Source organism: Pelodiscus sinensis, chromosome 2 (genome assembly GCF_049634645.1).
Source record: "Pelodiscus sinensis isolate JC-2024 chromosome 2, ASM4963464v1, whole genome shotgun sequence".
In the NCBI taxonomy this organism is placed as follows: Eukaryota; Metazoa; Chordata; order Testudines; family Trionychidae; genus Pelodiscus; species Pelodiscus sinensis.
Window position 1 is genome coordinate 125,915,088 of NC_134712.1, and position 13,475 is coordinate 125,928,562.

General features: G+C 44.2%; 2 long non-coding RNA genes across 2 annotated transcripts; one reads left to right on the plus strand and one right to left on the minus strand.

Moving 5' to 3' along the window:
* Position 1: 1 nt before the first annotated feature.
* On the minus strand, positions 2-12,498 carry LOC142827204 (uncharacterized). Its single transcript, XR_012901754.1, has 3 exons — positions 12,370-12,498; positions 473-750; positions 2-167 (listed from the first exon to the last, which is right to left on the minus strand). It is a non-coding gene; the product is annotated as an uncharacterized LOC142827204 (long non-coding RNA).
* On the plus strand, positions 3,991-12,585 carry LOC112547761 (uncharacterized). The gene is made up of 3 exons (XR_003091571.2): positions 3,991-4,171; positions 6,789-6,994; positions 12,450-12,585. It is a non-coding gene; the product is annotated as an uncharacterized LOC112547761 (long non-coding RNA).
* The last annotated feature ends 890 nt before the right edge of the window (positions 12,586-13,475 follow it).

Genomic DNA, 13,475 nt, shown 5'->3' on the forward strand with positions numbered 1-13,475 from the left:
ATGTTTTGATGCTGTTTTATTGAATGTTCTTCCCCCGTTTACAAGCAGACGTCAGCAGGTGCTGGGGCAGTGCCAAGGTGGAGCTTGTGTGCGGGACCAACACATGTGTAAGGAAAGAAGAGGCTCTGGGGCTCAGGCTCGGCTTTACTTCATCTGCATCAGATGTTCTAACATGTGTAAGAAGAATCACCATGGCAGCTGGCGCTGGCAGTTTGGATCTCTCCCTCCCACATGGCAGCTGCTACCCATCCTATGCAGGATACCTCAGGCCCACTCCGATCCCACCCCACCCCCACTGCCAGAGCAAACGGCCTGCCCCAAGTCCTGCCAGGCCAACCCAACCCCCACTTCTCCTCATGGGAGCCTACACCCAAAGTGAATTATGGCCCATCCTCTGCCATGCTCCCCTGTCACACTGAGCCACACCGATATTTATAGTTTGGGTGCTTCAACAGGCACCGTCCCTTCTCACCAGCAAACCAATAAAAGGTAAGTCCCAGGACACGCAGCAGTTTGATGTCAGCGGACGGTCTTTGCACAGTCTGTCCCATGAGGCAGGGTTGGGAACGAGGAGAGGGTGGAGTTACATTGGTCCAATCAGCCCGAACTGGGGCAAGCAGGGCCTGCTTGCACTGGCCTTCACCAATCTGTACATAGTCCCCTGATAACGGGTCCATCTTTGTGCTCCTCTTGGTCACGCTCAGAGGGGCTCAGATTACTTCAGTGGCAGGGCCTTGGGTTGGAAGCAGCCTGAGTTTGAACATAAGGAAATAGTAAGGTTGTGTTTTCCCTTCTCTTGCTAATCTCCATCAGCAGTTGTACATATTATAAGGTTCTGCTAATTTGGCCTCTACTAAAAGGTTATTTTTGTGTGGACATCAAAATGTTGATTTTGTCTCAGTGCTGTTTACTGTGATGAGAAAACACCAGGCATAGCCTGTCCATGCATTTTTTCCAGACTTTTAATGATTTTCCTATTTTATTCAAGTTCTCTTTCTACTTAATTTTTTGCTTCGACCTATCTTTTTTTAAAATAACACTTAGTTTAAAAGATTTGATACATTATTTGTGTCCATTAAATCAAAAACATTTGTAATGTCTACAGTTATTCCTCATTTGGAAGTTGTGCATTTGATTTCTCCTTCCTAAGTGAAGTACTTTATCCTTCACTGATTTTCATCTTGAATTCAGATCAAAATTCAAATGTGTTGAAATTTTAAATTTTAATTCTATCCTCCAAAATGCTTATAATTCTTCTCAGCTTTGTGTCACTTGTACATTTTATAATTATACTCTCGAGTCATTAACATACTGAATATTATCAGACCTATGACTGACCCTTCAGGACCCCACTAGATGTATCATCCCAGTTTGACAGTGAACCACTGATACTTACTCTTGAGTATGTTCTTTGAAAGTGATTAAATTTGTTAGAATTTGACCCATAATTATGACATACATGAAATACAAAATGGCAATTTGCACAAAAAAAAATGTCCCCTTGCAAAATGGAAAAGGTTAACTGACATTAATTGAATATTAGTAAAATAATAATATAGAGGGAAAATAGTCCGTTAGTACAATTTCAAGGTCTGTGCAAATCCTCTTTTCTCTCATACCCTCTTACATTTATTTTGTGAGCTTGAACACACAATAAACAAACCACTCATACAAAACCCTTCCCTATGCAGAGCAAGAGATATTGACAAGACTGATTTATTTCTAAACTTTATTTTATTATTTCAGATACTTTTTTTGGCTCCCTGATCTTGGAGCAATTTGATATTCTGTGACAGCATGGAGAATTACTGGTGCTGTATACAACATGTTCTTCATTGTAAGTCCAATAGACAATTGACCTTGGGTTTCAGAGGTCTTTTTTGATGGTCTTGAAACTATTGATTAGCACTGTCATTTATTAGAGAGGGAAATAGACATATTGTATGTGGTCCTGATCCCACACTGGTGTAGACCAGGAATAACTACATTAAAATGAGTAGAGTTACAGCAGATCCAAACTAGTCTGTAATCATAGTTAGTCCCACTGTCTCCCAACATAGTTTGTTCCTGACTACAGGTAGACTATTATTTAATGAAGTGTAACCAGCATTTTGTTATTGTGATGGACTGTGCTGGGCCTGGGCACTGCTGAGGGCATCCGCTTAGGGCGAATTGCTCAAAACCAGGGCTGCTTACAGCCCTAGACTGGAGACCTTTCCCAAATAGGCCACAAACCAGTCACTCTGAGCATTCCAGCTGCCAATCTGGCCAGCAGGAATCCTCACGAGCAAAACCCTTCAGACATCCCAGCTCTCCCTGTGCCACAATTAGCCACGGGCCTCACACACGGGTGAGGTGTTATAGAATCCAATCTCACCAACTCTGAACCCAATCTCACCAACTTCTGGTCCCAGAGAACCAGCCACAGATTCCCAGTCAATTTATACTTTAGATCTTACCGACAAGAGCACGCTGGGCCAATTCTTTAGAACCTAAAATCTAAAGGTTTATTAATAAAAGAAAGAAAAGGTTGAGAGTAAAGTTATTAAGGGTAATACATTACATGCACCAAACACCAAGTTACAAACTGCTATCTTAAAAGTCTCTGATGTACATCCTATGTCAGAATTGGTCAGCCATCCTTCCCGGCTCTCTGTCCCTCACAAGGCTGCATCTGGGATCAGTTTCAGAATTGAAGACAAGATGGAGTCCTCTTCATGGCATTTTATATCCATTCCTGGTGTCTTCCAAGCTGGAGCGGGTCACATGGTCAAGTGTCCTGTCTGTGTTTCACATGCTGGCAGCCATTATGCCCCGATTGGTTGCAGGTTTCCTGATGCATTCCTCAGATATGTATTGGCCACCTAGAAAGCCATTGTCCTTGGGCCATGCTAATTAGAATAGTCATTGACTGATCAATCCTTCTTTACAACAGGCAGTACAGGCCCACAGTTCTATCTTAGGCAGAGAACATTTATCTCTCTAACAACATGGATTCCTATTCCTTCCTGCATCATAGCATGACATAGTGTAAAAAATAGCAGGATATGACCATCAGAGAGGGGAGTAAAAGTAAAACTCCTCTACAGAGAGACTTCCTTTCCTTTACCACAATTACTTGGAACCATCTTCCTCCCTTGAGCAGATTGTGCTGCTGGATTTACCCTGAGGGAAAGAAAGAGGATAAGAAACATCTAGGAATCTGAGTGCAGAGTAACCATCATGGAAAGGTGGACAGCAATACAACTGTGCTGGTAGAGAAAAACTGCACAAAAAATGGGCTGCAGTCCAGAAACAGAAAGCTGCAGTAAAGAGACCCTGATCCCATTTAACAGGTCAGGAGAGGCTATCTCAAAGAGATATGTGTGTATGGTAGTGAGGAGGGAGCTGTGTTAAAAAGACAGACATTTTCTTACATCCAAGATAGTAATTGTATTTGGTTTAGCAAAGCATTTAGGCACAGTGCTTTGCTGTACTGAAGCAAATACCACCACCATCACCATTCTTTAAGAGTTCCCATACAGAAACTTTTTTCAAACAACTTTATCTCTTGTATTTACCATTGAAAGTTCCCAAACAGGGGAATCCATTATGTCTGTTCAGAATACAACTAAAATACATTAACATAAGATTTGTCAAAACATTTAGCTATAGCAATGAGACAGCTCTCGACTTCTAAGTGAAATGAACAATTTACAGATGTAACTTTTGGGAGGTTTAATCAGAGCTTGCCTTTTTTTTTCTTGAGAAAAAGCTGCAAGAGCAAATTATGCAAGAGTTTTCATGTGTCTGTTAGATTTCCATCTCCCCTGGGAGGTTTGTGCCTGTTTGGGCACCTCACCCACCCCCATAATGAAACAACTTTTAGAAATAAGAAAAATTGTCACTCTAGTGGGGGTGTTTAATGTAACCTTTTAATTACTGGCTTTAATGGACAGGAGGAGTGCTGGCCAGCACCTAGTGACTAAGGGGCTAAATTCAGATAGCCAGAAGAACCAACAGGAATGAGGTGCTGAAATTTGAATTGTATAAGATTCCTTGCCTGCTTTCTTCGAGTGAGAGAGAAAAACTAGGATTCGAGAGAGACAGAATGGTTTCAACTCAAGCAGGACTACCATTCCTCCAGGGAATTTGGGGCATGGAAGTGGACTGAACCAAGAAAAGATTGGAAGTAAGTAAAGGGAAAAAGTGAATCTAGTTGCAATCAGGGTGTTTTCTTTATTTTGTGGTTTTGTTTGTGCTTCTCTATGTGGTTCTATGCCTCCCCTCCTTTGGTATATATGGTTGTGACTATTTTCTTCCACTATTTGATCTGAGGAAGTGGGTCTGGCCCACGAAAGCTCATCATCTAATAAACCATCTTGTTAGTCTTTAAAGTGCTACATTGTCCTGCATTTTGCTTCAGCTACCCCAGACTAACACGGCTACATTTCTATCACTCCCCTCCTCACTTACCATCTAAACATTTTCTCTTGTGTTTTAATTTGTTTTCCTTAGTTGCTCTGTAACATCTAGCAACCAAGTATGCGCTATCAAGAATATCTTTTGTTTTGTAATAAAAATCACTTTTTTAAGGTGATGATTTGATACTTGTATTCTGGGAAGTAACACGGGGGTCTGTCTGTGTATCTGCATGCTTCAGGCTGAGAGGACAGCTACTAGAGACTGCAGCTTATTCTTCTCTTTTCAAGCTCTCTTGTCACAGAAGAGCCTGGGGCACCCTGAGGGTGGGTTCAAGTGTTTTCCCTGGTTTTAGGGATAAAAATCATTTGATGGTAGCAGCTACCCCCCAAAAAATATGTGCATTTGAGATTCCGGGGAAAGTTTTTGTAATCAGTGCCTGTAGTTGCAATGTATATTTAAAGTCTTTGCGGGCCCCCACCTTCTGCACTCAGAGTGCCAGAGTGGGAAACAGCACTGACACTGACAAACTGCAAAGTACCCATATCTATGTTCTGATTCATTCATTTTAGAAAAAGGTGGTCCTGCAAACCACTTTGGTGCTGAGAGTAGCTGCTATCTGACTTTTGGATTATTTAATGTTGAATCTTATTAATATATTTCATTATTTGCATACATATTTAACTTCTCTGTCACATTTTTCATTGTATATATATATATGCATGAGAAATATACTCCCTATCATAAGAGTAAGATGTCATCACAAGTAATTTCTGGATTTTGTCTAATAACAAACTCAGACCTGTACTGGTAAACTCTGCTTGCATCTTCAAAGTTACTGGTAAATTCTGACTTTTTATGAAAGCATAAAATTTCCCTTTAACGTTATTGGAGCTATGGTCATTTGATGAGAGTATTTGTCCATGTGGACCAAAAATGGAGACATAGGCACAATAAGTGGCCTTTGCAACCATGAGGCAAGACACAGCATATTAAAATGCATATGAAAAATGTGGTATTTGTGCATGCAGAGTGTGCATTTCCAAAGGCATGGTGATTGGTCTTGCATCAAAGAATCCAATCATAAGCTAAATGCCTGCATAAAATGTTGCATTCTAGTAGTGATATTTATACCTGGGTGAACACTACAAGAATGTTGGACAACTTGATTTGTGTCCCTTTCAGTATTTATTTATATTGAGTGACGGGAGGGATCACTTGATGATTACCTATTGTGTTTCCCATCACTAAGGAGGACACACACAGCACACGGGCCTGCACGCATGTTTGGGGCAGCAAACGTTCCCAGGCGAGCAAGGTGAAGAAGAGAACACTGAGCCCGGCAGCACTCTCTCCAGCAAGTGGCATCTGCGGCTCACACACACCTCCCCTGACACCCTCCCCCCTCTCCTCTAGCAGGCAGGGATAAAAGTCCTCTCTCTGTGGGACACCCCACTGCAAGAGGGAAGATAAGCCACCCCGTCGTTGTCCTCCCCCCACCACCACCGTACACACAAGCTCCTAGCATGGCCGGCACCTTCCGATGCCTGTTTTCTTCTAAGGCATTGGGATGACAAGGCTCCCCTGGAACATCCATGCCCCTGCAGGAAAGTCCCTGCTGTCAAGGCCACAGATGACCTCACTTGAAGCACTTCGTGTTTATCTGAATGGAGACCTTTCAATGTCTGCTCACAGTAGGCTAAGCTTCATGCACCCTGACTCCTGGGACGACTGCACTTGTCACTTTTATTCTAGACCAAGCTGTGAGTGAGACGTGTCCACCTCCCGTACCAATCTCCAGATGCCGTAAGACCCGCAGGTGCCAATGACTCCAGGAAGGCCTGCAGTGGGAACACGTTGCCTGCCTATATTCCCTGCAGTGATCTCTGGATGCTGACCTGGAGCTCTGTTGCTCCATCTGGCAGGAGATGTTGCAGCAAACCCAGAGCATATGCGCAGATTACACCGCCACTGTCAATCACCTGCTATCTGCCTTTAAGAGGTCCAGCAGCTGCCAACCCGCTCCTGCTGCTGCTCTTGTTTCAGCTACTGCTCCTGATCTTGCCCCTCCAGCTTCTCCCCCCAGCTTCCCTGTTGGTGCTGAGGGCCCCACACATAAAATGGTGGGATCAGCGGAGGCAGGCACCAGTACCAGCCCCATCTCTGAGCCTCTCTAAAGGTACTGCAGAAGCCCCTTATGAGGAGACCCAGAAGAGTATGTCACAGGTATCCTTGTCTGAAACTCTCCCTGAGGGCCTCCTGGATGTGCACAGCTGCTGATAGGATTGCTGCAAGGCAGCGGTACATGGCTGCTCAAAAGCCCTTGTGAGCAGCTTGGCCTCTGCCCTGCACCCTGATGGAACATTTCCCCCCATGTTCTTGCACAGGTTGTGTAGGACACAGCAGGCCAACACCGCAGGGTGGACAGTCCATCCACCAAGGACCAGGCAGGTGAGGAGACAGCCAAACCTTCCTTTCAGATGCCTGAAGGCACCCTCTACCATGATGCGGGCCCTGCTCATCCTGCCATTGAAACATCCTTTATGGGGTCCAGGTGTCCAGTGTATGGTTTTATTAGCCAGGGGAGCAAGAGGTAAGCTGCATCCCCCATGATGCACATGGGCATGTCCACATCCCTGATCCTGATGATGTGATCAGGGAAAAATGTGCCAGATTGTATTTTCTGGAACAGGTTGGAGTTGCAGAAGACGCGGGCATCATGCACTTTCCCTGACGACCTGATATTGATGTCAGTGAAGTGGCCTTGGTGGTCCATGAAGGCCTGCAGGATATTGAAAAGCACCCCTTCTAGTCAATGTAGTCAGTGGTTGGGGGCCCAGATGGGGATATGGGTGCCATCAATGCCCCCACCCCAGTTCCCTGCAAAGCCAGGAACAATGGGGTCCATGTCGCCCAGGATGATGACCCTGCACAGCAGGATGGTGCTGATGGCCCTCACCACCTGTCAGAGGATGCAAACAATGAATCACAGGGTTGCCAGATCCCTTGGAAGGTCCCCAAGGCCAACCCCATTTTCCCCACACCAGGCCCAACCCCTACTTACTCCATCCCACAGCAGGGATTGTGAAGGTGGGACTGACAAACCTTCCAGGGAGGGAGCTTCTACCCCCCCTTCCTTATGGAGCCCCATTCCAGTAGTTCACCACCCTCCTAGAACAATCATCAGAGAGTCATAGCTGTACGAATGCGGCCCCAACAGTTGATCTCCCATGCAAAACTGGTTCCCAACAGAGCAGTAGCTGTCCTGCGTGGTGAGCTTCCAAAATGCAATGCAACTCACTTCTGGAGGGGGATAGCAGATCACATGTGGGTGTCCCATCACCTGAAGGCAGGGGCAAGCCAATCAGACATGTCCAGAAAGGTATCCTTTTGCATGAGGAAGTTCTGGAGCCACTGTCAGTTGTCCCACCACTCCAGGACAATCTGGTTCCACCAGTTAGAACTGGTATCCCGTCACCACAAGTGGCAGTGCACAGTGTACAGGGGAGAGTGGGAGGGACTGTGCTGCATTAGCAGCATGTGGAGAGGGGAGAGGAGGTGCCCCATAGAGAGCTGTGGGTCCTGTTCCTGGTGTGCCACGAGGGAAGCCTGAAAAACTGAACAAGGGTCTAAGAGCTGGCGAGTGCTTTGCAGCAGTTCAGGATCCATTGCTGGGAGTGCTGTGGTGTCCACGAGGGCAACAAGAGCATGTGTTGAAGAAAGTTCGCTGTACCTCAAGGAGGTAGGCAAAGATGAAGAGCCTAAGACACAACTGTACAGGGAGGAGTCCCTTTAACCATGAGCCTCAAAGTACTGCTCAAAGTAATTCTGGGAGGCTTTAAATGAGATTCAATGTCCAATCAGTGTGCACATGCTATTTCAAAATAGCTCAATGTTATTTTGATGGGCATTTGTAGTGTGGATGGGCTATTTTGAAATAAACTATTTTGGAGTTTGTATTCCAAAATAGCTTATTCTGAAATAAGCATGTTGTATAGACTGTGAAGGGCTTGATAGAAGGGGAGAAAGGCAGCTCTGTAAAAAAAACCAAACAAACCAGCAATGGCTCTCCCTCGTCAATTAAAAGCAGTGAGGCAGGGTGGCTATAAATCGATTAAGGGCCAGGTGAACTGACTTCAGCTGCCACAGAACATCTTTCAAAAAGCTTCCCAGTGCGGGAGAGAGAGGGGGAGAGAGCATGGGGAAGGAGTCTGGAGAGGAACTAACAACGGATAAGGAGACTCAGAAGAGCTGAGCAGAACAACACCAGCACTGCCAAAGGCTGCAGGTGGAGGTGAGAGGCTCCAATAGGGAGTATTTGGAAGCTTCCTTCCCCAGGTGGCCAGAAACTTCAGATAGTGGCTGAGAAGGACTGTTTACTCAGCCCCTACTGGCCAGGGGCATCTGCCCCAACACCCCTTAGTTTTGCCAAGGGACAAAAGCCAAATGCTAAAAAAAGGCAAGTGGGACTTGCACCATGGCCCCTAAACTGTGGAATACAGGTCAGAACAGGGATCTGGGAACCAGGAGTGGGACTGACCCTAACATAAGATGTACTCTCAGAGAAGCAGCTGATGATTCACTATTGCCAGCATAGCTCATCATGAAGCACTTTGAATGACTCTCAACTATCAAAATGGTTCCTGTATGATTCTTCCAGCCAGAAAAATTAGAGAAGCAATAAAGTTGTTTAGAACATTCTCACTTCACTACACACACACGACTTAGATGCACACAACATAATTTCATGCAATGGAGAATGTAGCCTTTTGATTTCTCTTACTGGTTGCTGTATTGAGGTTGATTGGATCATTTATCTAACCAATCTGGAGTCTATTTATGTGTTTAAATGAAGTTATCACTTGGATTGTCACCATTTCTCTCCAAAGGGGTGTTTACAATACTGGTTAAAAGCAGCAACCCTTCAACTAAACTAAGGAACCTTGCCAATCTGCAGAGAGCATTCTGGCTTTATGATGCAATCTGTAGCCTTTCATTTTCACCTAAGGGCCTGAAAATATAGTTGTCAAAACCTTTCTGCTGCAGGGGAATTTGGAAATTGAATGTATACAGTCAGTTAAATTCTAGCTTATGTTTAGTATGAGAGGGGTAGCCGTGTTAGTCGTGATGCATTTGACGAAGTGGGACTTTGCCCACGAAAGCTTATGCTCCAACACTTCAGTTAGTCTATAAGGTGCCACAGGACTCCTCGCTGCTTTAGCTTATGTTTAGTTCACAGAAACAGACCTCATAACTTTGCATTAACATAAAAAAAAATCAACATTTTTGTCCTTTTCTTGCTAGGCGTTTGCTAACATTGGTAACCATTACTCATAGTGTAGGTAGTATATTGTATCAATGATTTATCTCATCAAGCATTGTTCTATGGTGTGTTGTTTATGTAACCTTATAGTTATTGTAAATGTCATAGCTCATGTTTTTCAGAAAGAGATATGTTGGCCTACTTTGTTTTCTTTGTTCCACTCCTGCATTGTTAAATCCTTTACCACACTTTGGAGTTCCTATTCCATGAAGACATTATGATGATCCTCAGAGTACCTAGGAACCTTGTTACCCCCTTCCTGAACTGTGAAGGAGTCAATCTTGTACTTAGCTGGGTGTCAGCTTCCTAATACTAGCAGCCTGTTAGCCACTCAAACATACTTCTTTAGACTATGCAAACCTTGTTTTTGTATTGCTGATTAACAATAGGTGCACCCCACTTCCTGAGTCTCTATGAAGTATTTGAGAGTATGTCTACACTACCCCGCTAGTTCGAACTAGCGGGGTAATGTATGCATACCACACTTGCTAATGAAGCCCGGGATTTGAATTTCCCGGGCTTCATTAGCATAAGCGGGGAGCCGCCATTTTTAAATCCCCGCTGCTTCGAACCCCGTGCAGCGCAGCTACACGGGGCTCGAACTAGGTAGTTCGGACTAGGGTGCCTATTCCGAACTACCGGTACACCTCATTTCATGAGGAGTAACGGTAGTTCGGAATAGGAACCTAGTCCGAACTACCTAGTTCGAGCCCCGTGTAGCCGCGCTTCACGGTGTTCGAAGCAGCGGGGATTTAAAAATGGCGGCTCCCCGCTTATGCTAATGAAGCCCGGGAAATTCAAATCCCGGGCTTCATTAGCAAGTGCGGTATGCATACATTACCCTCCTAGTTCGAACTAGGAGGGTAGTGTAGACATACCCTGAGTCCCTTTGAGTCTCAACTCAAGAACAGCACTTAGCTTTCACTTTCTCCAGCATACATACTGGTGGGGACATATCCAGCTGCAGCACATGAGAGCAGGCTTTTTAGCTAGCTTCCGCAGGAGAGGGCTTTAGCTAGGGCACATCCCATTTCCTGAGGCAAACAAACCCCTGAGAGTAACACCAACATTTTACCATCTTGTGCTAAACAGAGAACTGCAAAACTTAAGCTCATAAAAGTTGCTCCCTCCCCTCAGTAGGGAAAGGTATATGCAATGGCTTTCTGTCCCAAGGTATGACTCCCACACATGGTATATGGGCACAGTTGATACCCTGGCCCGTAGCCTCAAGTACTGTCTTCTACTATTTGGTACTGATACTGCATTCTTCTCTGCTTCTGCATATTCCATGATGACTAGGTCTCAGTGCTATGTAGTTGTTTGCAACAGGTTTGAAGACTTTGCACTTCTTGATGTTGAAAGCTCACCTCTTTGAATTACTATTCAGTGGTCCACAGAGTAGCAACTTACATTTTCAGCACCAACAATCTAACCAAATAATTGTTCTGTTCAGTCCACAATCATGAAATCACACTGGGCTCAGCACCGTCTTTCAAAATACATATGAACAGGGTTTTTAAATGTGACTCTAATGTATATTTTCATTACTTCACACTTGGTTAGCTGTGACTCCTTCTGTGCTGATGCACCACCTACTTAAAACACTTACCACTTCTGACAACATTAAGTCTCTTCTTCTTTCAGTTAAATGAGGAAGAAAACAAGAATCAGCTTTCTGAAAGTGACAGTTAGTACTCTGATTCTGGTGCACCCAAACTTCACTTCCATAATTTGTATCATTTTTTGTTTTTATTTTTATTTTTTTGCTGTGTTTTGTATAATATATTTCTTGGAGTTTTCACCATCCCCTCTACCCCCCACACATCTCTTACTTCCACAAGTCTTACACAGTAAATTGTTTTCTGATAAATAACATTTTTTTTCCTGACCCCTATATTTTCAGTGGACATTTTTGTTGAAATCTGAACATTTGTACGTTTTGAAGTATATACACCTGAAGACATAACCTAGTCATAACTCCAGTCATCTGAAGAAGTGGGCTGTGCCCATGAACGCTCATGATACCGTCTAAATGTTTTGTTAGTCTATAAAGTGCTACCAGACCATTTGCTTTCTGTTTTTTCCTGGCAGAAAAACTCATGGCAAACTCTAACCTTTATGAAACATGGCTTTCCCTGAATTGATTTGATTTGAGTGGAAGAGACTGAAAACAGATAACTGTACTCTATGTTCATTTGGCATATGGCCCGTTTTCTTCTTGCAGTTTACAAGTGTCTAGCTTCTAAACAAGAGCTATTATTGAAGAGGTAATTAGGAAAAACTGTCTATTTGAGAACAGTATTATCTGAGGCAAAATTAAATATATACCAAAACACCAAGGGCTCAACATTTCTTGGCCCAAATATATAATTCCAAATCCTTTAGCCCAAGATCAGTGTCTGCGTCCCCCTCCCCCACACTCCAACTCTCTGCCCCAACCTGGATAAAAGTGAGTGAAGATGTGGGAGGGAGGATGGAGTGATCAGGGCAGGGTCTTGGGGAAGGGGCGGGAAGGAGACTGAGCAAGGGTGTTTGGGTTTGAGGTAGTAATTGCACTTAAATTAAAAAAGTGATCTCCAGCTTATAAAGGCTGGAGACCACTGACCTAAAGACAATAGAAGGAAATTAGCCTCATATGATCTTACCACTCTTTGATTTCTGAAGAGTCTGAAAGGAGTAGTTGCCTTCCACTGACAAAATGTTGTTTGTTCCTTCCCTTCTAAAGGATGAAAAAGGAATCCAGACATTTCCTGGCTTTTCCAGTTCCCACAGATGTCCTTTGGAGTGAGAGATAAAAAACATTGAGTAAACTATAGGCCAAATTTTTAAATGTATTTAGGCACCTAAATATGAAGGTTGATACCTAGTGGCATTTTAAGAACATCTCCCAACTGCTGTTTCTAGAAACATTTAGGGTATGTCTACACTACCCCGCTAGTTCGAACTAGCGGGGTAATGTATGCATACCGCACTTGCTAATGAAGCCCGGGATTTGAATTTCCCGGGCTTCATTAGCATAAGCGGGGAGCCGCCATTTTTAAATCCCCGCTGCTTCGAACCCCGTGTAGCGCGGCTACACGGGGCTCGAACTAGGTAGTTCGGACTAGGGTCCTATTCCGAACTACCGTTACTCCTCGTGAAACGAGGTGTACCGGTAGTTCGGAATAGGCACCCTAGTCCGAACTACCTAGTTCGAGCCCCGTGTAGCCGCGCTACACGGGGTTCGAAGCAGCGGGGATTTAAAAATGGCGGCTCCCCGCTTATGCTAATGAAGCCCGGGAAATTCAAATCCCGGGCTTCATTAGCAAGTGCGGTATGCATACATTACCCTCCTAGTTCGAACTAGGAGGGTAGTGTAGACATACCCTTAGAGATGTACCATCTAGTCCAAGCAAATTGGGCAAGGAGTTGCAGCCAAGCTGAGAACACCCTGTATATATCAACATTTCAAGATCTCAACATTCATCTGAACAGCAGCCAAATGTTGGGACCTCTACATGTTTCTAATGCTTTGTTTGCCATTTTGGATTTGGAATCAAGTAGACAACTTGTTACATTGCTTTGTATCATTGTACCTCATTGTTCATTTACAATACAATGAATAAGCTGCATTAAAATGAGCTAATCCTACATTCTGAGCTTTGTGATGCCATGTTTCTGTCTCACGGCTTAGCAGTCAGACACTTTAAATTCACTCCCACCTTTTATACAGCTAAAGCTATTGAACTGCAGCTAGAAGGAATCAATCTGT